This window comes from Rousettus aegyptiacus, unplaced genomic scaffold (assembly GCF_014176215.1).
Source record: "Rousettus aegyptiacus isolate mRouAeg1 unplaced genomic scaffold, mRouAeg1.p scaffold_m13_p_7, whole genome shotgun sequence".
NCBI lineage: Eukaryota > Metazoa > Chordata > Mammalia > Chiroptera > Pteropodidae > Rousettus > Rousettus aegyptiacus.
Window position 1 is genome coordinate 60108348 of NW_023416310.1, and position 25211 is coordinate 60133558.

The following is a 25211-nucleotide window of genomic DNA, read 5'->3' on the forward strand; positions in this document are numbered from 1 at the left end:
GACTCTAGGCCGGAATCGGGGAGTTGGAAAACAATGCTCTTACTTGTTTTTCTTCATCTCCCTTTAATGTACATAGAGTTCGCATTTATTTCAATGTTCAATATTGGAAATGTTTAGGTCTTTATTTAGAAGTTTACTGACGTTTTTGTGACTGGAATATGCCATAGAACTTAACTCTTGTTTCTGTCACTTAGCCCAGTGTGAAACTGGTTAATTACAGGTTGCCTAAAAGTTGCAATTTCAAACCTATGAACGATTCTAAGCGAGGACTCACTGTATTTTGAAACTAAAAGGCACACTCCTAAATAGTTCATGATTTAAAGAAATTCAGGGGAAATTCTAAAGCATTTAAAAAATAGTTATAAAAACTCAACATATCAACACTTTTGGAATGTAGCTAAAGAAGTACTTCTAGGAAAAATTAGAACCTTAAATACATGTATTAGAAAACAAAAAAGACTATAAATAAATGAGGTGGGGGTTAAACTCATGAAGCTTGGAAAAAACAACAGTGAATTAAATATGTCTTAAGAAATGCTACACTTCAGTGGGATGATATCTATATACACATATACAGATGTATATGCATATATTTTTTCATCCAAGTATGGCAAGTTTATCAGGTGCTCGTTTTTGTTTGCTGTAGCTATTTTTGCTTAGTGCTTGGTTACATAATAGGTGCTCAATATATGCTTGATGAATGAAGGAATGAGGGAATGCTTGAGAAATTTCCCATTTTTCTAGCAGCCACATTAAAAAATGTAAAAATGAGTAAAATAATTTTAATATCATATTTTACTTAATCCACTATATCCAACCTATTATCACTTTAATGTATAATTGGTATATGAAACCATTGAGAGATTGTATATATTTTTTTATACTAAGCCTTAGAAAGCCAGTGTGTATTTCACAATCAGATCAACCCTTCTCCAGGTAGCCCATAGAAACTTTTGGTGAACAATAGCACTAATCACGCTATTTTCTTTCTTTGCCAAGGATCAGTAAAGTACACTCCAAAAAATATTATAACCTCATATAAGGGAAGCAGCAGGGTAGTTTGCAGGTGGGTTCATAGCACTAGCTGGATTTCAGAGGATCCCAGCAAAGAAGTGGTCAGAACCCCTGGGTCTGTCTGCCCCCAATCTCTAAACTGGTGCTTCTGAGAATGAAGTGAAAAGATGTCTCATGGCAACATAGGTCTCGGAGCCTGACCTTCTACCTCCCACCCCCCACCTCCCAGAGCTTCTGGGCAGACCCGATGCCAACTTGCCTGGCCACCTGTCCCCTCCTTCCTCAGCTCGGCTTAGTTTCAGAAAGGAGGACGTACTTCAGCCAAAAAAATCAGACACCCCAACCAAGTCATCCTTTGTGCTTTGGCATAGATTCAAGACTTGCACAACCCCTAGGAGACTCCTTACCACACGGCCATGCCCTCCTCGCTTCTTCAGGCTAGTCTCTCCAGTTTGTGGAAATTCAGAAAAAGAGTCCAGGGTTCTGCCCCAACATTTCCACTGACATCTCGTGAAGCCTGGGGCCAGTCTTTCTGGCTGGGATTCTAAAACAGGAATAAGAAGGTCTTCCCTTTTATACCAGGGACCATCATGAAGGTCAAAGGAGAATATATATTCTATGTAAAAATGCCTGGAAAAGTACAGAGTGCTTTATGCCCCTAAAGCATCATTTTAAAATCACGTCTGCTGCAAATCCTTCAACATATGGTCGGGAAGAATTTAAAGGGAGATAAACCCAAAAGGTTTTTCCAATTCCCACTGGAGATAAGTCAGGAAAAAACCTTCTGGAGGGAAATGTTAAATGTTTGTATCAAGTGTAAATTGTCATATCCCCGAACAATACATTCCATGTCTCGGTAACCAGAGAAATACTCCCGTGTATTGAAGAAGACGAATGGGCAATGACTGCACTGAAGCAAGTTAGTAACAGCAAAAAGTTGAAACCTGCCTGAAGTTCCCACTTTGTAAGAGGTGATAAATAGAACACTGCAGCTGCTTCAGAATGAGGGAGACCTGTGTGTAAGTGGGCATGTGAGGCCAGAACTTCCGGTTGTTTATAAAAGAAGATTACAGATAGCATGTATCAAACAGTACATTATTCCTATTGCATTATAACAATGGAAAATATTCGTGAATAACCTCTTAGGAGATGGACCTAGGCAGATCTTTCTCTTTTTACTTTTTTGTTTCACAATATTGTTTCAATGTTACATTGAGCATATGTTACTTTTTGATAAGCAAAAACAGTAAAGACCTATTTCCATCATAAAAAACCATGGAAGAGACAAAACAATGCCCCAAATGAGCCAGGCAGTGGGGATTTGTAATGATTTAAAAACATGATCCACTTCCTTGAAGGATTCATAAATCTGCCAGCCATCTTTAAAGAAAAGTACACTTACTTGCCCTCCAAATAATTATCTCAGTTTTCCAAATCACTTTGTAAATTTTGTTTCTAAATGATTATATGAGACCTTCTTTTCACTATCTTTAAGCTTTCTGTAACTCTAGAAGTCTCAAGATATACTTAACATCACTTTTTCCTTTGTTCATTCAAGAAACAGTCAAGATCCACCCCCTGGGGAACTGTATTGTGTGCCAAGATAGAACCAAAGGATTTCTTATTCTGATCTTGGGAAGCTTGCAGTCTGATGGGAAATACAGGAGATTTGTATAAAAAATAACAGTGCAAGGCAGAAAATGATAAGCGCTCAGAGAGATGAATTAGGAACAGGATTCTAGAGCATCAGAAAACACAGCCCAGGAACACAATGAGCCAGAAGATGGTGAAGGTTTGTGAAAGGTTCACTGGACCCAGGTTGTCAAAGAGTGGTGGGATTTGGAAAAGTAAATAGCACTTTCTAAATTTAGAAATGAATTGAGAATGGACAGGAGCTACAGCAAGTGCTGAAGCTTAAACTGTTGTTTTTGTCCACAGGGACTAACCCAGTCCTCCTTCCACACACTCACTCCCTTGCGTCGTTTAGCCAAAGCAGGAGCTGTGTGCTTGGTGTCTACTAGTGGTCTACTACCCTCCTGGCGGGAGCTCGACCAGGGGTGGGCCTTGGAGCTTTGGCTGAGTTTTGGTGTTACTGGGTTAGGTGCTTCTTGCCCCATAAAAGCAGCCCTTGGATAGATTTTTCTGGTAATTAGAAACCTCTCAGCAAACCTAATCTCTGAACTGAGTCAAAAGTCACAGCTGTGTGGGACCCACACTCCACCTTCTGCACAGTGGTGAGGGCCTGACGCACAGTCTGTGCGACCGATGGTGTGTCACTGGTCGCAGCCGTGCTCCATGGGACCGGGGGCTTGAGCAAAAACACTGCTCTGTCAAACAGCAACTCTCACCATTTTCTACTAAATCCTTATTTCAACATTCTGGAATGCCCCTCGATAAAGCTGCTGGTTTCCGCCTTTTTTGCTTTGTTCTCATCACAGTTTAAGGAAAGTTTACATGAAGGTCACCCCTTCCCCTGGTGACAGTGCTGAGTTCTGGTAACCAAAAGGAGCCAGTCAGGTGACTGCAGCTTTGATGGAGTAAAACATCATTCTAACAAACAAACATTTTGGGAAACACTGAGAATGTGAGCAGACCACACTCATAGACAGTTTTCCAGGATGATTGTCTTCCATTCTGAACTGGAGACATTTATTAAGCAGTTAATATGTCTCAGGCACAGGGGATACAAAGATGAATGGCCGTGGTTCTTAACCTCCAGGTGTCTGCAATCCAGTGGGGGAGACATTTTTGCAAATCACATTAATAGCTGCCATTATTTGGGAACTTCTATGGGTCAGGTGCTATGCTAGTGTGGTTTCAATCAATTACATACTATAACCCTGCAAAATAGGTTTTGTTAGCTTCTCTACACAGATGAAGAAGCAGAGGCCTCAGGGAGCAGAGAGGAGGTGCGTAGAGCCCAGAAGAGCCCAAGTAGAGACTGGGGTGGGATCTGCCCCACAAATGAGCTGAGAGTGTACACAAGACACACAGTGAGAAGCAAGAGAGCTTACAGGAGCCAGGAGTTCTGATAAAGCAGCAAGGGGCAGGCGGACAGGTTGGCTGGCAGTCCTGAGAGGCCTATAGGGACAGTCCCCAGTCTGTGAAGCAGGAGAGGTTGGAAAGGCAGAGGTGGCAGCATCCGTGCCCGGAAATGTGTAAGAACTCTGTTTCCTGAGCAGAGATAACTGGAGCCGTGTCTTCTTTTATCCAGCTCTCTCCCTGATGGTGGCCCCATGGACCCTGGCCAGCCAGCCTGAAGCTTCAGGAGGACAGATGGGAGGGAGATACAGAAGAAGCAACACTAATATACTTTCCTAACAGGGTAAGGCTCCACTGGGTTGACGGCAGAATCACCTCACACCAATCAGAGCAAGCACATCGTGTGTCTGCCATAGACCAGAGACTCTGGTAGAAGGGAGTGGGCCCGTGGGCTGGTTGGATTTGCACTGATTCCAGAAGTTCATCTACCTTTTCCCCCGACGTTCCAACAGCTCTGCTGGTAGCAGTCAAACTTGATCTGTGACATTGGGCAAGACATATTTCCTGTAGATGCTCGTTGAGTCATCTGAATAACGTACAGGGTTGAACTTGATTTCCCAGGTCCCTCCCTGCTCTCAGCAGCCATGAGCCTAAGTCAGCATTCTGAGAAGTGAGGTGAATTCTTACACCTCTTCACCCCTGTGTGATGAGCTATTTTTATTGCAATAGTCAAACTTTGCACATGAAAAAGAAGTTGCCTAAGCCTTAAGCATATTGTTACACATAAGAGAAAAAAAAAACTTATCCTAAACCCTAAGCATATTGACAGAATATAGAAACCTGGGTTCTAAGGATTTTAAAAGTAGTTAGTGTTAAAGAACAGAGGTTTTAATTGAAGTTTTACCACCTAAATGGCCACTGAACTTTAGATCCTCTCTACCCAAACCCCAGTTTCTGTACTGGTCATTTGTAGGAAACATCTTACCATACAGAGTTGTTACAACGATCAAAGAGGATGATGGATGCAAAATACTCTTTGGAAAGATAAGAAACTAGACAAGTATATGTTAGGACTAGAATTTCCGATATTAAGTTCCTAATAGTCCAAGATTTGGCCGGTAGGCAAAAGACAAGAGGAAACAGTATTATGAGTGAGCAATTATGGACCAGGGCCCTCTAAAGATGAGGAAGGAGCCTGCTAACAAAACGAGCATCATAGAAAAGGTGGTTCGATTTCAGCTGAGGACATTAGCCATCCAGAGACATCATTAGGCAGGTTCTTCCCCAGGTCAGCGTACCTCCTCCTATGTGACCCAAGTGCTAGAGTCAGAGAGAGGTTCATGCTGCTTCCCAGATGGCTCACCTGGGATCACCTGGCCACCCCAACTGAGGTACGTAAAGAGGAAGAAACAGATCAGGGAAGGTAAGATGACTTACCTGAGGTCACGGGAGTGAGAGCAAAGTCCAGGGGCCCAGGGCTGGGAGCACCATCAGAGTTAGGGGGGCAATGGTGAGCATCACCTGAGCTGGAGTCTTGGTTGTACAGAGGGCAGATGTCACCTAATCCTCAAGGGGCCATACAAGATCCCACCAGGAAAAGGTGTTAGCCTCAAAAATTAAAGTTAAGAGGCAGTTTCCTCTTTTCTGAGAAGCAGGCTCACACAGATATGTATCTCAAATTGTATCAAGCCAGGTTTAATGATAAAAATGTAAGTTTCTATGTTACCTAGCTCTGTACGGTACAAGTGGGTTCCTCATGAGAACTCAGTACTCTGTGTGGCTCCCCTGGGCACAGGTTGTGCAGGTGAGCCACTGACAATTGGTGTGCTGTTGTTATCCCCATTAAAATGGCAGAGATGATTTTTTGCTGTATTATCATCGCCATTATTTCCTCGAGGCCTCCACATGGCCCGTGCTGTGCTAGTATCTACGTAACCTCCACTCTGCACAATGACCCAGTAACTTCAACATTTGCAGAGGAGTAAACTGAGATTCAGAAATGTTGGGTAATTTGCTTGCGGTCACACAGCTGGTAAGTGGCAGAGCCAAGATTTAAACTAAGTTACGCTTGGTTCCAAAGCCCAGCCAATGTTCTTTTCCTGAGTGCATGATGCTCTCGGCCACAGTGATGGCAGAAAAGTAACTCTGAGAGCCAAAGCGCTGCACAGTCCCTGTATCAAAATTGGTATCGGTCAAAGTCTAGGCTTAAGTTAGCGATCGCAGTCATCATTTCTGCACTGTTCCTAACTACCCTTCTATTTAGTTCAAGACATAACTTTCTGAGTTGGATACAGAGAGCAATTGTGTCAAAGTAGCACGTAGCCCACTAATATGGGATCTTGAAGGATGTGAGGCCACATTTGTGAGGTGTTGAGCATGTCACAGGGAAATATTTATTCTCAAGTAACATGAGCTGAGTCAATAACAGGCCCTTTTTGAGCATCAACACTTACTAAATCCTATGCACTATCAGGGAAGGAGTGATCATAAGACCTGGGGACATGTAAGGGGACAACGTTATTCTAACTGACAAATCTGATTAAGTATCTCGGGACTCTTTTGAAAGATAACTTTATTAGCTGACTTGATAATTTCATCTAGCTGGGCCATGTTAGAGAAACAACGAAAAAAAGCCCTATTTCTTTTAACATCATATAGAGGTCTAGAAAATAAGTAAAATAAGAACACAATTCAAGTGATGTTTGGAGACATGAATCAGTGTCTTAGGCAAGATGAAGGGAAACATAGCGGCCCAAAACAGAGCAGAGTCACAATGTCTCCATGCTGCTACTATGGAGGTGACCAGAGGTACAGGCTACGAGTGATGGCTACTGGCATCCCTTGCTGTCTTCAAGGATACTCCCACTGTCCCTTCACAAATGTCAGGAATCTGGGAAGGAAGGAGTTGGCAGGTGAGCCCAGAGGACAACATTTCAGTGAAGATGGAACTGAATATTCGAGTCACTGACCCTATTTCAGGAACCTCCCCCTTTTAAAAATATCCATTAATAACAGTAATATTTATTAAATACCTACTGAGAGCCAGGCACTGTGACAATGTCTACAGATGCTATTTCTCCTTTTTCCCAACTATCTAGTGAAGTAGGTTTTAATATCTGATTTTGGAAATGAAAAAATCAGAAACTCAATGAGGTTCACTCATCTAAGTTCATGTTTCCAGGATTTCCACCTTTGTTTTCTAATTCTAGGACCCAAGTGCTTCCTTCCACTTCCGGAACCAGGGATTCTGAATCTTCACTCTGAGTAGCCAGAAACTATCATGGAGGAATTCAAGAACTCAAAGAGCATACTTTCAGTCTGCAGTGGCTTTAAAATCCATAGGTACAAACAGTTTTGTGTAAGAAGATGACTCATACTACTACTACAAGGCTGTAAGAGGTGCTTAAATGTATGGAAAGGGGCTGGTGGCAGACTAATGAAGAGAAAAGGCAGTGAGAAAGTAAGGCAGGCTAGCCCTGAGCTGGTCTTCAAGGAATGAGTAGAAATTGGTCAGGAATGGAGATGGGCCTACGTAAGTTCCAGAAGAAATCACTTTCCACATCGGACTTCTCTGATCCAGAGAAAGTGAGGCCTAAACTGAAATCTGGGGTAGAAACAGCATGGAGACATTTTGAAAGTTTTGAAAAAAAGTAGTGAGGTAAAATTTACATAGAAAGAGTTGCACAAATCTTAAGTAGAAATTCGGGGATTCTGATACAATTGTGTAATCACTACTCCAATCAAAATATAGAACATTTATGTTACTCCAGAAAGTTCCTTCATGTCCCTTCTCTCCCCTACCCGCCCCTATGAGCAACCACTGTTTTGATTTCTATATCCATAGGTTAGAACTTCACATGAAAAGCATCGTATCTTATGCGTTATTTTGTCTGATTTATTTTGAGATTAGTTCATGTTGTTGCATATATGAGTAGTTCGTTTCTTTTTATTTGAGCGATATTCCATTGTATGGATGTTGTGTTTATTCATTATTCTTATGTTGACGGACATTTGGGTTGTTTCCAGTTCGAGCTACTTGTGAATGAAGGTGCTGTTAACATTGTTGTTTACCCTGATATCATTTTAAAATCTGTTTTCCATTCTCCCTTTTTTTTCCTCCTTTCCTTATTTTCTAAGATTCAGAGCACATCCTGCCACAGATACAGAATAGCCTGGAGCTGAAGTCTCTCCCTGTTAGACTAATCACACACACGAAAGTGTTTATGTTCAGACCTACCCACACAAAATTAGAAAAATTAATAATTTATGAGTACTGTACTATATTTATAACAAGTTTTGATGAACTTGGATGAAATTATTCACAAGAAGTTTTGGAATTAACGTTTCACAGTTCACACCCCATGTAAGTTTTAAACTGCCCTTCGCATTTTAACTACTCTGCTTCTTCCTGAGCAAAGTGTCCCACCTACCTGTCTATGAACCCATGCTGTTAAAGACGAAAGCAGTAAAAAAATAAAATAAAAAAATAAGGGAAATTACATTTCTCTTTCTCTTTCCTCCATTTGCAACAAATTAAGAGTCAATAAGGTAAGAAACTAATAAGTAACAAGAAGAAATTTGACCAGACTCAGTACTCTCTCCATATACCATTTGTCTTCATGCTCCATTCCCCACACCCCAACTCTGCCCCAGTGGTTCTCTGTGGATTGCAGCTTTCAGTGAGGGCACTGACCACCTTCATGATGCAGTCATCATCTCACTCCCCAGTCACTCACATCCAAGGTGACTTTTCTTGTCATTCGACATCCACGTTCAAAGCCATTTCTCGTGACCAGAATTTCTTCAGACCCACTTAGAAAGGCCTCTAGAGGGGTACCTAGTTAGACGTGGTAGATTGAGTTATGCATTTGCTTCCACTCCCTCTAAAACCTTCTCTAAGAAAACAGACATGAGACTTAAAAGAAAAAGGAATCTGCAAGGACACAGAACAAGAGAGGAAATGACATGTGGGCTTGTCTTAATGGACTTATAACTACTTAGCACCCCTGAGAAAGCTAAATCTAAACCAGCAGAGGAATAAATTCAGCGGTAGTCTGATTTGTGCAGAAGAAAGTCAGAAAGACTGAAGAAGTAGAGACACTGGCTCCATTTAAAAGTGAGAGGCCGAGTGAGACCGAAAACAGATATATAGGGTTAAGAGTCATTTTAAGAACCAGTTATATCTGAATTTCCCCTTTCCTTAAAGCAACCAAGCAACTGCCCCAGTCCATGCTGGGATAAAACCATAGGGAGAACTGGAGAGACTCCGGCCTCCACGGTAGCAGCAACCGTGGAGGATGATGTCACTATGCTGAAAAGAGGGGACCAAGTGAAGGTTGACACTTGAGAGAGTGTCACCCCTTTGCTGATTTGATTCCAAGCACACAGAGAGCCATGTTTACATGTCCCTGGAGGAGAAGGGGGACTTCCTCCCCTGCAGGAAAAACTTGCTTGAGAGAAAACACTTATTTACATTTGGGGATTTCCCAATGAAACAGCTCAGCCAGCTCACATAACAGTAGAGTCCACAAATCAAGAAGAGTCACCTACCCACACAGAATTCGTACTTGTTTTAAATGGAGACATTTTGAGAAAGGCTTCTAATATGGACTATGAGAGTTAAAACCAAAGAAACATGGGTTCGTGTGGGAAAAATAGACAAAGAACAGAAGAAGACATATATAATTCATATGCTTCAAGAGATAAGTAAAGATGTTACATCCAAGAGACAAGAACATGAGGTTACAAAAGAAATCATTCAGAAAGAAGGTGCTTAGGAATTAATGATGTGAGAGCAGATATGTAGACTTCGATTAATGGGTTAGAAAGTAAGGTTAGGAAGTGTTGCTGGTACGGAACAGAGAGAGAAAAAACAAGTTGGGAAAAGATTTTGTCCATATTGGCGAACAAGTCAACAGGGTCCAATATCTGGAAGGGAATTCAAGAATGGGTGAACAGAAAAAAGTAAGGAGAGGAAATAAACCAAACGATCCTATAGAACAATTTCCTATTGATGGAGAAGCTTCACCCAGTGCCCAGGTCATTGGAGGAACAGTGGTGCACAAGCCAGGTGACATTTCAGAACAGTGAGGATAGATGGAACATCTTAAAGGCCTCCACTGATTTTTAAAAAAGAAAGAGGAGGAGGAAGAAGAGGAGGAAGAGGAGGAAGAAGAGGAGGAAGAGGAGGAGGAGGAGGAGGAGGAGGAGGAGGAGGAGGAGGAGGAGGAGGAGGAGGAGGAGGAGAAAAGACACGAAGACTTAGAAAGACTGGGGATCAGAGTAGATCAGACTCCTCATAAGTGGCATTCAAAACTAGAGACAATGATTACACACCTTCAAAATTCTATGGGAAATTATTCTTTAAAAAATCCTGATCTTGAAATAAACCAGAATTCTATCAAACATCAGTCAAAGGCAAGGATAGAAGAAAAATTTTAAACCCTAACCTTACCTTTTGCCTCCCATGATTTTGTTCTGTTTTGTTTTGTTTTAAGGAATGCTGTGTTCTACCAAAATCGGGGTGTGATCCTAGCATAGGCAATTACAGTCTGAGGGAATAAAGACTCCAACCTAGGTGAGAGAGAAGGGTGTCATCCTGCAGTGACTGTGGAGCAGTAGGCCTGGAGTGCTACCAGTTCCAGTTGAAACAGAGGGTTATAGGTGGGAAGGAGGGTGAGGAGCCTATGGGGAAAAATGAAATTGATAAATGATCTGCTATTTTGAACATATTGAGAGGCAATTTACATTTTGAAACACTTATAAGTGAGAAAAATTAGTGATTAGCACATAAGAATCTAAATAGAAAAATAAAGGGTCAAACAAGAAAGAAACTGTAGTTAATTATAGTACACCACATGGCTAAGCTTTGTAATATTTCCACAGTCATAGCAATATAGATACTGGATACTGATTTATACTGGATACAAAAGTAGGATATATTTATATTAGGAGGAAAAGTGTGATGTATGAGACCTAATTTTTTCTTCTACAGATGGGAGACAAAAGAAAATATAGAAAGAAAATAAATAGCAGCATGAACAAGTTATTTTTTAAAGAAACATGGGGGCAAAAATCAAAATAAACAGTAAATTAATTGAAACTGTGAACTTTTGAAAGTGGGATCAGGCAGTGGAGGCTGGCACGAAGGCCATTGCTTCTACTACAAGCTTAAATGATTTCACTTTTAATGCATACGTATAACTCTACAAACTAGAATTTTCTAAAGAAAAGAAAAAAAAGGTGGGCTTCTGGACATCTTTAGGTGCTTAAGGACTTGAGCACGTTGAGAAATGCACAGGATCCGACTCATTTCGAAACCCCCATCCTACTGGACACTGCCAGCCACAGGTCCCCAAGATGGCCTCTAGCCTCCTCAGGGACGCTGGCCTGCCTCTGGTCCCGATTTTCAAGTTGTTTTGCAGGTTACTAAAAGCAGATTGATTTCTTTTTGGCCGTTTGTATCCAATGACCAGAATTCAGAATGTAGCTACGCTTCGATGTTTTTTAGCATGTGAAAGAAATGCATAGGTTGCCAGGCGAATGAACTAAATGTTATATTTAGCTGGGAAGATAACATATCCGTAATGTTTGGATTTATCAAAACAAATTCCAGATGGCAGGCAAGCCATAGAGAGAGGCACCATCTGGTAAGTCAGAGCAGGGCTCACTTTTTTTTTTAAAGGCGAAAGGTAGTAAATGTCAAAACTTCCTATGGTGACAATATATCTATCTGTCGCCAGTCTCGAAGGAGCGGTCCTGAGCTGCACATCCTGTATGTGCTAATTTAAATATCTGTAGCATTATGCTCTTTCAAATACCCAAGTGATTGACTATGTTTTTAAAAACAGTGACTGTAGTAAGGTTTCGATGTCTACCTGCTAAACAGGTATTGTAAGGAGTCAGCTGTAGGCATTAATAAAACCATTCAACAACTGACTATAATACACAAATTATTTGAGAGTAAAAACCAATAGAAACTGGCACAATTTTTTTTCAAAATGATTTAAGATGTTGCTGCCATTTTTGATTTAGCTCAGCAGTGGTATTTTTAGCGCATTTTCGGTTTGACAGGATGTTTCTTACACATATTTTCTTCTCTCCCCATTCCCACTACTCCCTCTGAAACTAATCATTACATGACTGTATTTATTCACCAATTTCCCACACCCCCTCCCCTGGCCCCTGCTTACACACAACTGCCAGCTTAATCTTCTTTAAATATTGCTCTGTTTATATAACTTCCTGGCTCAAAAGACAGTCCATACCTCTCCAATATCCAGAGGATGATATATAGGCTTCTGCTCACAGACGCCCCCACTTCTTCCCCCATCTCCTCTCATTGCCTCAGGATGCAGCAGGCTATTATCTTTAAGAACTGGGCCCCTGTCTCCAACCTCAACACATTTGGCAGGGACCCTGATGCTCTCTGTTGAGCCTAATAGCCTGTCCCCGAGGAGTTTGGACTGGGATCCCCCTACAACAAGCTGAATCCCACATGCCATGTCTAGCATGAAGGCAAGAACTGCTCCATCAGAGACTTCTTACGGCGGAACCCACCTCCAGGTTAGCATCCAGGGTTGATGGCATGAACCCAGACCTTACGTCATGGAAGATGTCAGTCACCCTCTGTGGCAGGCTCAGTAATGGCCCCCAAAGATGTCTATGTTCTAATTCTTGTAAACCGTAAATGCTATCTTACATGGCAAAAGAAACTTTGGAGATAAGATTAAATTAAGGGATTAAAAGTTTTTTTATCTTTCCATTATAGTTGACATTCAATATTATATTAGTTTTAGGTATACAGTGTAGTAGTTAGACATTTATATAACTTATGAAGTGATCCCCCCAATAAGGCCTGCACCCACCTGGCATCATGTATAATTATTACAATATTATTGACTATATTCCTAAACTCTACTTTACTTCCCCATAATTGTAACTGAAAATTTGTATTTCTTCATCCCTTCATCTTTTTCACCTAGGCCCCAACCTCCCTCCTATCTGGCAACCAGCAATTTGTTTTCTGAATCTATGAGTTCGCTTCTGTCTTATTTGTTCATTTATTTTGTTTTTTATATTCCACATAGAAGTGAGATCATCTGGTTTTTATGTTTGACCTATTTCGCTTAGCACGATACCCTCTAGGTCCATCCATGTTGTTGCAAATGTTAAGACTTTATTCATTTTTATGGGCTGAATAATTTTCATTGTGTACATGTACTACCTCTTCTTTGTCCAGTTGTCTTTTGGCTAGAGTATTTAATCCATTTAAATTTAAAGTAATTATTGATAGGTATATAGTTAGTGCCATTTTATTGTTTTCTGATAGTTTTCGTAGTTCTCTATTCTTATCCTCTTGCACATTTCTGTTGTATGTTGTTGACTCTCTGTAGTGTTTGGATTCCTTTTTCTTTAATTCTTACATATCTCTTGTATATTTTTGGTGTGTGGTTACCATGTGATTCATATGTACTAAGCTATGTTTACAGCAGTCTATTTTAAGTTGATGGTTGCTTAAGTCTGAACACATTCTATAATCACTGCCAGTTTTACTCTCCCCCTTCATGTTTATATTTTTGTCATTATTTTTATTTCTTTTATATGTGTGTTTTTGTGTTTCTCTTGATTTACTGTTGTAATTATACATGACCATCCTACTTTTGCCTTTTGACTTTTATACTTGCTTTAATGTTGGTTGACCTACTGCTTTTATTATGCGTTTGCCTTAGTGAGAATTTTTTCTTTGCAATATTTTCTTATTCAAACTTTTGATGGTTTTTCTACTTCATCTTAAGTCCCTTTAATAGTTCTTGTAATACTGGTTTAGTGGTAATGAGCTCCTTCAACTTTTTCTTATCTGGGAAGCTCTTTATCTCTCTTTTGAGTCTAAATGATAGCTTTGCTGGGTAGAGTAGTCTTGGTTGTAGGTCCTTACTTTTCATCACTGTGAATATTTTATGCTAATCCCTTTAGGCCTGCAAAGTTTCTATTGAGAAATCAGATGACAGTCTTATGGGAGCTTTCTTGTAGGTAACTACTTGCTTTTCTCTTGCTGATTTTAAGATTCTCTCTTTGTCTTTAATCTTTGGCATTTTCATTATGATGTGTCTTGGGCATGGGCCTCTTTCAGTTCATCTTGTTTGGAAATCTCTGTACTTCCAAGTCTTATATGTCTATTTCCTTCACCAGGTTAGAGAAGCTTTCCATCATTATTTCTTCTAATAGGTATTTAATACCTGCCTTTTCTCTTCTCTTTTTGGTAACCCAATGATGCAAATGTTGGTACACTTGATGTTCCACAGGTGCCTTACACTATCTTTGTTTTAAAAAATTTTTATCTTTTTGCTGTTCTAATTGGGTGTTTTCTGCTACCTTGTTTTCAAAATCACTGATTCAGTCCTCTACTTCATCTAACCTGTTTTTGATTCCCTCTAATGTATTCTTCATTTCAGTTATTGTATTCTTAATCTCTGACTGGTTTCTTTTTTGTTTATTTTCTATCTCCTTTTTTGTTTTATATCTCTTTGTTGACGTACTTACTAAGAACATCTATTCTTCCCCTAAGTTAATTGAGCATCCTTATAACCAGTGTTTTGAACTCTGCATCTGGTAGATGACTTGCCTCCATTTTGTTTAGTTTCTTTTTTTTTTTTTCTGAAGTTTTGTCCTTTTCTTTCATTTAGGACATGTTTTTTTGTCTCTTCATTTTGGCTGCATTTTTATGTATTTTGCTTGTTTGTGTTTGTTTCTATGTATTAGGCAGATCTGCTATGTTTGTTTCTATGTATTAGGTAGGTCTTCTATGTCTCTAAATCTTATCAAGGTGGCCTTATGTGGTAGGTGTCCTGTGGGGCCAAGTGGCGCAGTTTCCCTGGTCACCTGAGGCAGGTGCTCCAGGTATGTCCCTTGCATGGATTGTTTGTGCTCTTCTATTGCAGTTGAGCTTGATTGTTGATGTCACTTTAGTAGGTGGGATTGATCTGCAGGCTGACTGGCTGTGAGGACCGGCCATGACTTTAGAGGACAAACTGCTGTATGGGGGTTGACCTCATGGAGCAAGATTTTCTTCAGCAGGGCTCAGGGGCCTGCCAAGTCCACCCTTTGGATGTATGGTTTGTGATGCTAATTGAATGGTACTCTGGTGAGGTCTGAAGCCGGCCACCAGGTGTATTGGTTCTGGCGCCTCTTAGGAAGGGCTCTGTTGCAGGCCAAGGTCAGCTGCTGCCTGTGTCTGGCTTGGGGACACCTGGTAGGCACTACAAAGCGATAGGTGTTTGGTAGCTGCCTGTTCTGGCTGTTTATGCTGTGAACTGAGGCCCATTGCCACTAGTGCTAGGTTTAACAAGAGGCACAAGGCATGCAAGGCCAGCATCTGCTTGTTTGGGGTTTGTGGACCTTTGAGAGATTTTAGGAAAGTCCACAGCTCAGGCTCAGGCTGGCTCCTTGTGTGGGTTAGCCTCTGGGAGAGGTTCTGATCATCTTGTGACTTGGGTGGGGGTGGAGTCTCTGAGAATCATGAGGGTGGGGTGAGAGTGCTGTTAGCTGGGTTGAGAGAGACTCAGACTTGGCACACCTAAGCCAGCATGCTGTATGAGAGGAGGGTTCAACGAAGAAAAAATGGCATCGGGGTTACCCCTCCAGCCTTCGCCCTGAAGCCAGAAAATTCAGTTCCTCCACTTATGTTCCTGGTACTTTTTGAACTGCTGTCCCTTCTCTGGGGTTTAGGGTAAGTGAGTCCATCAGTGAGTAAGTCCATGAAGGGGCCCTTTAAGAGGAGCGCCTGAGGCTCCAGCTGCCCTCCATGTCACCTGGACTGAGACCCTACTGATTTTTACAGCTAGCTGTTGTGGGAACTTCTTTTCCCAGCATTGGTGCTCTGGGCTGGGGAGCCTGATGTGGGACTGGCTCCCCTTGCTCCTCAGGGTGGACTTCTGCAGCTGAGATAGCTCTTGCAATTCTTAACCACCACACGTGTCATTGTAAATCAATTATAAGGCATTTGTGATTGCTAATGCGAAAGAATTTTTTACCCCATGGATTTTTAAATTGCTTAACATTTGTCTATAGAAAACTACTGATTTTTGTGTATGGCTCTCTTCCTGGGCCCTCTTTCTGTTATAATAGTTTTTCATTGATTCTCTGGGATTTTCTAGATAGACTATCATACCGTCTAAAACTAAGACAGTTTTTCCTTTTTTGTTCCCAGTATCTTTATCTCTCATTTATTTTCTTGGCTTAACTCATTGGACTATTGAATTTTACTATTGAATTTTACTGGTAACAGCTACTGTTCCTGTATCTTCCTGACTTTTTAATTGAATATTTCTATTATCACCATTAAGCATAATTTTTAATAAAAGAAATTTCTTTTTCTAATTTGCTGAAAAAGAGATGTTGAAATTTCATCAAAATATTATTTTACATTTGAGATAATTCTATTGTTTTTTCTTCTTTAAATTATAAATGTTGAATTACAATAACAGGTTTCTTAATATTGAATTAGCCTTATATTTCTGGAATAAAACCTACTTGACCAATCATATTAAAATTGGCCTTTAAATACACTCATAAATTTCATTTTCTGGTATTTTATTTGTATTCCATTTTAGAATTTTTGCATCTATACTTTTAGATGACATTCTTTTATGGTTTGTTTATGATTTATTATGAGTTTCATCCAGTTAGATTTTCGTTAGCCTTGATGAATAACTTGGTAAAATTTTCATCTTTTTCTAGCTTCTAGAAATTTTATATGTCCTAAAGGTCTGGGAGAACTTTGCCGTAGCTATGTGGGATAAATATTTTTTAAAAGATCAATCTTGTACTGACTTGAACTTCTGTAGAGATTGATCTATTCTGCTTTCGACCTCTTTAAAAGTCACTTTGGCTCCCATGTTCATTGTAATATAATTCAATATACTCAAATGTGAGAATAACCCAAGTGTCCATCAACAGATGAATGGATAAAGAAAATGTGGTACAGGCATACAATGGGATGTTATTCACCCAGAAAAAGGAATGAAGTCGCAATACATGCTACAACAGGGATGAGCCTTGAAAACATGCTGTGTGAAATAAGACCGTTACATAAAGACAAACATTGTCTGGTTGTACCTATATGAAATGCTTAGAATAGGCAAATTTACAGAGACAAAAGTAGGTTAGAGGTTACCAGAAACTGGGAGAAGAGAGAAATGGGAAGTAATTAATTGCTTAATGGTTTTGGAGTTTTCGTTTGGGGTGATAAAAAGATTTGGGATCAGAGAGTGATGATTGCATAACAATGTGAATGTAATTAATGCCACTGAATTTTATAGTTAAAGTGGTCAAAATGACATTTATGTTATATATGTAGTTTATAACAATAAAAAAATTTTAACCCACATAAAACGATTTTTGTTTTAAAATGCTATTTTTAGTAATTTATGTTTCCCATTTCCTTTAGATTCTTAAATTTATTGATATGACTTTATAGTTTTGTCCCTTTCCTTAATTTTGTTTATTTACATGTCTTTCCTTTTTTGTTGCACAGGCTTGCCAAAAGCCATTTTTTATCATATTATATATTTTACATAATATATATTATATATTTTATATATATTACACATTTTTAAATTTTCAATTAATTCTTCCTAGTATTTTTATACATCTTTTTTTTTTCAGGAGTTATTTCATTGCCTTTTTTAGCTTCCTTTTTTTGTTCTGTAGTCCCCTCTCCCACTGTCCTTTATTTCAAAATAACTCACAGTTTAAGATTTTTTTTTACCCTAGAGAATAAACATTTTTTAAAAAAATTGCAAGCAAATTGATTGTTTTTTGCTGCTCTATTGTTTTTGCTCATTTCTAATTTTATTGCCTTATGGCCAGAGACTGTATCCTATATGTACGATTTGGGTTTTTTGAACTATTCAGAGTTTTTATGTGGTTTTTATGAGTATTCTGAGGTCAGTGGAAAATAATGTAGGTAAATATATATGTTTGTTTTTGTACATATATGCTTATAATGTGTGCATATGTGATTCAGTAGTTGTATTATTCAATTCTTCCACATATATACAGAATCAAGTTTTTGTTTAATCTTTTAATTTCTGAGAGAGGTACGTTAAGATGTCCCATTAAGATTTTTGATTATCAGTTGACTTTTGCATATTTGAATATGTATATTAAAGCTATGTTATTAAGAGGGCAAATGTTCATGACAATATGTTTTCTTGGCAGAGAGTATCTTCATTATTATGAAATATCTTTTCTCATTTTAACACTTTAGCCTTAAGTCCTATATTGTCTGATATTAATATTACCATAGTTACTGTCTTTAAATTATTTTTTTAATCTTCCTAAATTTTAATTTATATAGGTATATGGTTTTAAGAACAATAATTTTGCAAGACATAACAAAATGAACTCCTTGTCTCACTCCTCCCACTGATTTTCCTCTCCCTCAAGGCAACTACTTTTCATTGTTTCTTCCAATAATTGCTTCCACATTTCTAAGTCATAACCTTCTGTCTCTCGATTTTTCAGTTTTGGATCATATCTATTTCCTGTTGTGGAACATTATTATTTATGTCCTTTACGTGATTCTATCACTTTCTCATTTCCCACATCCTCCCCAAAGAGTGATAATTTTTGGTCAGATCAATATTCAATATTCATTATTCTACAAAAATATGATTTGTAGCCAAGTTACTTAGTATATTATGATTAAATATCCTTTTAGGTATAAGTTTCTATTTTCCCTGGAGTTCATAAATTTCCCCCTTTGCTTGGCTGTTTACATACCTAGCACAAATTCATGCACAACTGCCCACCAGAAGTATTAATCTCACATCCACATCACACAGTCTCCTGTCTGCCCTCTTGTGCCATTGGTGGATGTAATGGCCTTGTGCATGGCTGCCCTCCTTAGGCTTCTCTGCACCCTCGTCCAAGCCATCCCCTCGACCATGCTTGTGGCCTTCGTTCCCTATTTAACCCAGTCTTTCTTTCTTGTGTTGGCTGACCAAAGCTTCTTAGAACAAGGTACATGAGGGCGGCCTTTCTGAAACTGTCTTTATTCTGCTCTTGCATTTGATTGATAGTTTGAGGGTATGTGTAGAATTTTAGGTTGGAAATGATTTTCCCTCAAGATTTGGAAAGTTTGCTAGTTTGCGGGCTTGTTGTTGATACAGTTGATGCCCATCTGATTCCCGTTCCTTTATCTGTGGCCTGTTTTGTTTCCTGGAAGCTTGTAGGATCTATCCTTTGTCCTGAGAGCTCTGAAATTTCACAATGTGTTGCCTTACTACGGATCTCTTTTCATCCACTGTGCCTGGCATTGGTTGGTGTTCTCCGCCTAGAAACACGTGTCTTTTATTTCTGGAAGATCTCTTAAATTGATGACTTGATAATTTCTTCTCCTTTTATCTCTGAACTTCCATTTCTCAGGATAACAAGCCTGCTAAACTAATGCACTGATCCTTCATCATTTCCAGTCCATTTTCATCCTCTTTCTTACTCACACTCTTTATGTCTTCCACTTCTTGGGAGACTTTCTCAAATTTACTTTCTTACCTTTTCATGGAATATTTTGTATGTGCTATTTTTAATTTCCAAGACAACTTTTGATCATTCTTTTGTTCATAGTCTGCTGGTCTTTCTTCTCTTTTTTTGTAAGTACAATTAGCTTCTTTTACTTTTCAAAAAATATTGCTTTCTTGTACTTCTCCATTGTTTCTGTCTCCCCTAAATTTTTTTTTCTGATTTTATGAGGAGACTTTCTGAAAAACATCTGGCAATCCCTAGTAATCTCTCATAGTCAGGAGTGAGTCACTTAAAGGCTTACTGGAAACTCTCTATGAGTGGGTATGACTTGTTTCCTAGGGGCTTCACTATAAGGAGATCTGCCTGGGCAGTATGGTTGAGGTATTCCCCAACCATCACTACTTGAAGGTCTTTTCTCCTGGGTGAGTCAGATTCCCAGCAGAGATCCTCTGCAATGCCATGGACTTACAGTGTAGACTACCAGCACTCTTGGAACCTAATTGAGGAAGGAGCCCTGGATCTTGCTCTTCATACTGAGTTGCATTTCCCTTAATTCTACTTTGTTCAGCCTGGCCCCTCATTCCTCACTTAAATCCTGAGTCCAGTCTAGTTCATTCTTTCTGTAGTCAACTATGGAGGTGGGAAGATGGTAGGTGATTTAACTATATCATATATGGACTTCAATCAATAATCCCATCTTTAGTGTCGTATACACCCCACCATTTCTACTCAGAGTGGTACCTCCTGATCGCAAGCCTTTCTAGTGGTTTGCGGTACAAACTTGCATACTTCTGGGTTTCCCCCACTGCCAAACAGGCATTAGTTTTTGTTTTTGTTTTTTAAAATAATTTACCAGTTCTTTGTCTAACTGCTTTCCTTTTCCCAAGATGTTGCATTTTTTGTCATTATGGGTCCATCCCTATTTCTAAAAATCCCCTTATCATATTTTTAGTGGTTTTTTTTTTTTTGGTACAAGTGAGAGCATCTTCAATTCATCATGTTTAACTCAATGCTCCCTGTTTATTTTCATTAGTATTTGTTTGCTCCATCTTTGCATATTCCTGTATTTTTAAACTTTAAACCTGTTGTTTTGTTTCAGGTGTCTCTTATTGCAATAATAAGAGTTAACATTTATTGAACACTATTTGCTAGGTACTTTACATGTATCTTACAGGTATCAGGTACAGGTGCTACACGTATATTATCTCATTTATTACTCATGACAATACTGTTCAAAACACAATGGACTCAAATCTAAAAATTCATGTTTTTCATCAGCTCTAGGAAATTGTTTTTAATAACTTATTTGAATGTCTTCCTTTCTTTTGTCTTTTTTACCTTTAGAACTCCTGTAGAAAAAAAAATGTTCAATTCACTGTCTTTCATGTCTTGTACTTTCTATCTCATAACTAATCATTGCCATTACTTTATCCTTTAATGTTATATTGAGAAGAAATTTCTTAGGTTGATCTTACACTGTCAGCTTCTATTAAGTTCAATTATTTGTTTTTATTTCATAAATCATTAATAGGTATGAAAGCCAGGATTCAAATTCCAAGCCTGTCCTATTAACTGTTACACTACTAGTAAAGAGTATAAAGACTTTTTTCTTTAACCTAATTAGTCTTTATCTTTTAATAAAGAAAATTTAACCCAAATATATTTATTGGGATAATTGATGTGTATGAATGTACTCTTACTATTGTGATATGAGGACATGAAAACTGTTAAATTTTCTCTAAAGTTATCACTTCTAAAATATTTTTTCCTTTTCTTTATTAAGGCTATTTACTCAGAGTTTTTTTTCAATTTGATGATTTTGATGTCTTTCTTTTCTCAATATTGCTTTTCTACAAATACTAGGCTAATCTTGGCTTCTTGTGTTCACATTTGAGATTCCTCTTCAACCATCATTGAATGTTTTGATTAGTCAGCTTCCTTATGATTATAGAGAAGAATCAGGATTTGGGAATAGGTTCATGTGGGAAGCTCATCTTCTGGGTCTCCCTCCCTCCTGGAGCCCCACCCCCACTCCCTATTCTATGTGCCTGCTGTGCTTAAATCTCACTTAGAGGAAGTATTCATATACTTTAGAATCAAATCCCAAATCAGCTCTTTTCACCTCTTTCTTCTGCTGTCTAATGTTCCTGAGAGGGTCTGGAGGCACTTCAGAGTCAACTCAGGATCTTTAACCCCAGCACAGTGAATATTTCTTGTTTTAAAACAGTTCTAAGGTTTTTAACCTGGGGACACATGCCGCTGTCACCATTGGAGATTGACAGTGAAAAAAAAAAAAGAAGAAGGGGAAGGATAGCTCCAAATATCATTATTTAACTAATTGCCCTGGCAATTGCTAAAATTCTAGACCTGTTCTTTGTAGTCATTAACGTCAAGTGTGGAGATTTTTTAGAATTGCCCTTGTGGCCCTGAATTTTAAACAGGTTTTTTTCCTGTTCTCGTTTTGCCATCAATGCAGTCCTATTCATTCTTCATCTTCTAGAAATTTCTAAATTTCTGGACCATGAAAATTTTCTTTCCTGTGTTTTTTTGTGGCATTGTTATGTTTTAGTTATTTCTTTAATGAAGAGAGGCATAAAATGTCTTCGGTTCTGAAATTAGCCCACTTGATTCAGTACCCTCTACTTCATTTCAAAAACACATTCTTTATCTCTAAAACAAGATAGGGAAAAGGGAAGAGGGTACATTTGTGGGTAAGTTACTTCCTCACAGCCACTCCCAGCAGGCTTCACTGAGGGTTCTATGTCATCAATCTCACAGCCCACACCCAATGGAGACTATCACACTTGGCCAAACCAGTTAACTATCTTTTGTTATTTCTTGGTACAGCCTCCCTTTTATTTTGACCTGCTCCAACCCACCTTTCAGTGAATTTGATTGTTTAGAGTTGTCTAGTGGTCTACTTTTTTCCATATAGAAAATCACCTAAATCACTAGTTTGCATTAAAATGTTAAGAATTCACTATACTTTCCCTATCAGTAATGTGCACGTTGAAAGTGATGAATGAAGGAAAGCAATGCTCACCCCAGGGTTTGCTATGGACTGGATGTTTGTGCCTTCCCCACATTCAAATGTCGAAATTCTAACCCATGTGCTGGTATTAGGAGGTGGGGCCTTTGGAAGACACTTAGGTCATGAGGGTGGAGCCTTCATGAAACGGATTAGTGCCCTTATAAAAAAGCGTAAGGGAGTCGGCTTCTGTACTCTCTCTCTTTCTGCTTTGAGAATGCAATGAGAAGTCAGCAGTCTGTAACCTGGAGGAGGCCCTCACCAGAACCTGACCACACTGGCATCTTGATCTGACTTCCAGTCCGCAGAATGTGAGAAAGAAATTTCCATTGTTCACAAGCTGCTCAGTTTATGGTATTTTGTTATAGCAGCCCAAGCTAAGACAGGGGTAAATAGGTAACAGTGGCACCTTAGATATTTCAGAAGGAGAGGTCTTCAGTGAACAGTTTTCAGACCACTGCCACTTTGCTCATCCATAAAGATAGCCATGCCTTTTACAAATGGCAGCTCTGATCAAGTGTGCAACGTGACCTGCTGACGGTCATTTATTTTCTCTCCTTAGTTCTTCATGGTCAAAGATAATAATGCTTACAATTACAATTTTGAGCAAAATTCAGTGTAACCCCTGGATATTTGCTAGGCCTGTTGGGTAGTTATAAATGGGTACCTTTGGGAGGGTGGAGGGCATGGTGGGTGGGTGTGCAAGGGAGGGATTTCACTTTTATTTCAATGTCTTTAGACTTTTCTCTAGAAATGGAATGGTGAACATTTAAGTTTCCAAAAGCTCTACTCCCTGCTTAGTGATGTCATCGTAAAAATTTTTACATTTGTATATAGCCCACCAGCCAGATCAAGCTTAGCTTTGACTGGCTAACCTAACAGTTTTACTACTATTAAGCTCACCATGACCAAAAACTAATTTTAATGTTAATGAAACGTGTTTTATTATATGCAGATTAAAACATAAAATATTAAAGCACCTGCGTTAGCCACTTTATCACTCATCCTCCCACCCAGTCAGAGTCAGCTGCAGGGTTCATTCAATGTGCTAATCTCTTCTCCTTGCAGATCATGCTTACTTCAAATGCACAGAGGAACCAAAACCCCAATACCAGCCAAGTCCCTGCAGAGCTGCAGCTACAGCTCACTTTTTAATTTTTTTTACAAACTGTCTTATGCTTCCTATTCCTGCCTCACTGTAATACTGTGTAACAGAAGCAGGTAGTTAGTAAAGATTAAATTGTGTGTGTGTGTGTGTGTGTATGCGTGACATATTAAATATATCCAAAATGAATAGGCAAATCTGGGAATACCCTCTAAGGCTTTGTTGACTGCTGGCTTTCTTGTTTCAACATTCCAAAATGGCATAAAAACTCATACTTAGGGTTGAGCCTGTTTGCCTTTGTTCAAACCAGCAAACTGGTCATTGGTCTTTGCATCGTCAGTCAGAGCACTAAGTAGTTGTCAACAATGTATAACTAGACATGGAATTACCCAAAGTGCCCTTTTTCAGACTCCATTTTAACTAAGTGAATTCCCCTCATGTCTCCCATTTGCCAGGCTTGTTGGCTCCTCAAGATCATAAGCCCAAAGGCTCAGAACCATCTGCATCTAGGACAGCATCTATTGTGTGTCTGAATTTGGCAAATGTTGAAAAACAACAGTAATTACTTGTGGAGCATCTTTGACATAGATGCAATTTTCTTGAGAGGAGGCACCCTGATGCAGGGGCGGACAAGCCAGATGTGGTCTGGGCTTCTCTGTGTAGAGTAGTGTGATCATAAGTCACTCACCTCCCCTAATTCTGACCATTATTGTCTGCAAAAGGCCGATGGATTGGTGGTAGAACTGCATCATTCCATGGTGGTGATAGGGCTCAGAGGACACAGTGGGCAGGGAAACCCTTGGTAAACTAGTAAATGTCCCACCATCTTTACTACTGCTGTACTCACTGAGAAGCAGTAGTTCCATGCTTCTCAGAGATCATGAACTCACAGCCTTGAGCTAGGAATGCAGTGCATAACCCTAATGGAGCCTCCTCTGTCCCAGCCCTTCTCTGGTGAACCAAGTGTCCTTGGATCCCACAGAAAGATATCAAGTGGCTATCCATTTGTCTCTAGAAGTGACAGGTGATCTACATTCCCCATGATAACTCCCTTGAAAGCTTGCATTAACACTTGAAATATCCACCTTTAAACCTCCCCCTCTCACAACCTGGTGGAGACTTTGCCGGTGGGTGGTTAACAAAATGTACCAAGAACCTTACAGAAGTTCGGAGTCTCTGATTTGGCAATTCTGCTTCTAGAAATTTATCTTAAGGAAATTACTAGCATACGTGGTAATTAAAACAGTGACTGATTAGAAACAACCTAACTACCCAAGACCACAGGATTGGTTAAATCTATTACATTGCAGTTAGCACAGCCATTAAAAATTAGGTCATAACAGTATTCAATGATGTGGAAATGTTCATAACATATGAAGTGAAATGAAGCAGGTCACCAAACAGCACAATTCTGGTTACCGTTGTCTCTCGGTGTCTGTGGAGGATTGATTTCAGACCCCCAGTGAATACCTAAATCCACATATGCTCAAGTATCTTATATAAATTGACTTAGTATTTGCCTATAACCTATGCACATCCTCTTATACATCTCTAGAT

General features: G+C 39.3%; 1 long non-coding RNA gene across 1 annotated transcript in view; it reads left to right on the forward strand.

The window, feature by feature from the left end:
- The window catches only part of LOC118605394, an 84963-nt gene extending 74815 nt beyond the window's left edge, over positions 1 to 10148 (forward strand). The window contains exons 2-3 of the long non-coding RNA XR_004952115.1: positions 4229 to 4339; positions 7206 to 10148. This is a non-coding gene — a long non-coding RNA (uncharacterized LOC118605394). The remainder of the gene's footprint in view (positions 1 to 4228; positions 4340 to 7205) is intronic.
- The last annotated feature ends 15063 nt before the right edge of the window (positions 10149 to 25211 follow it).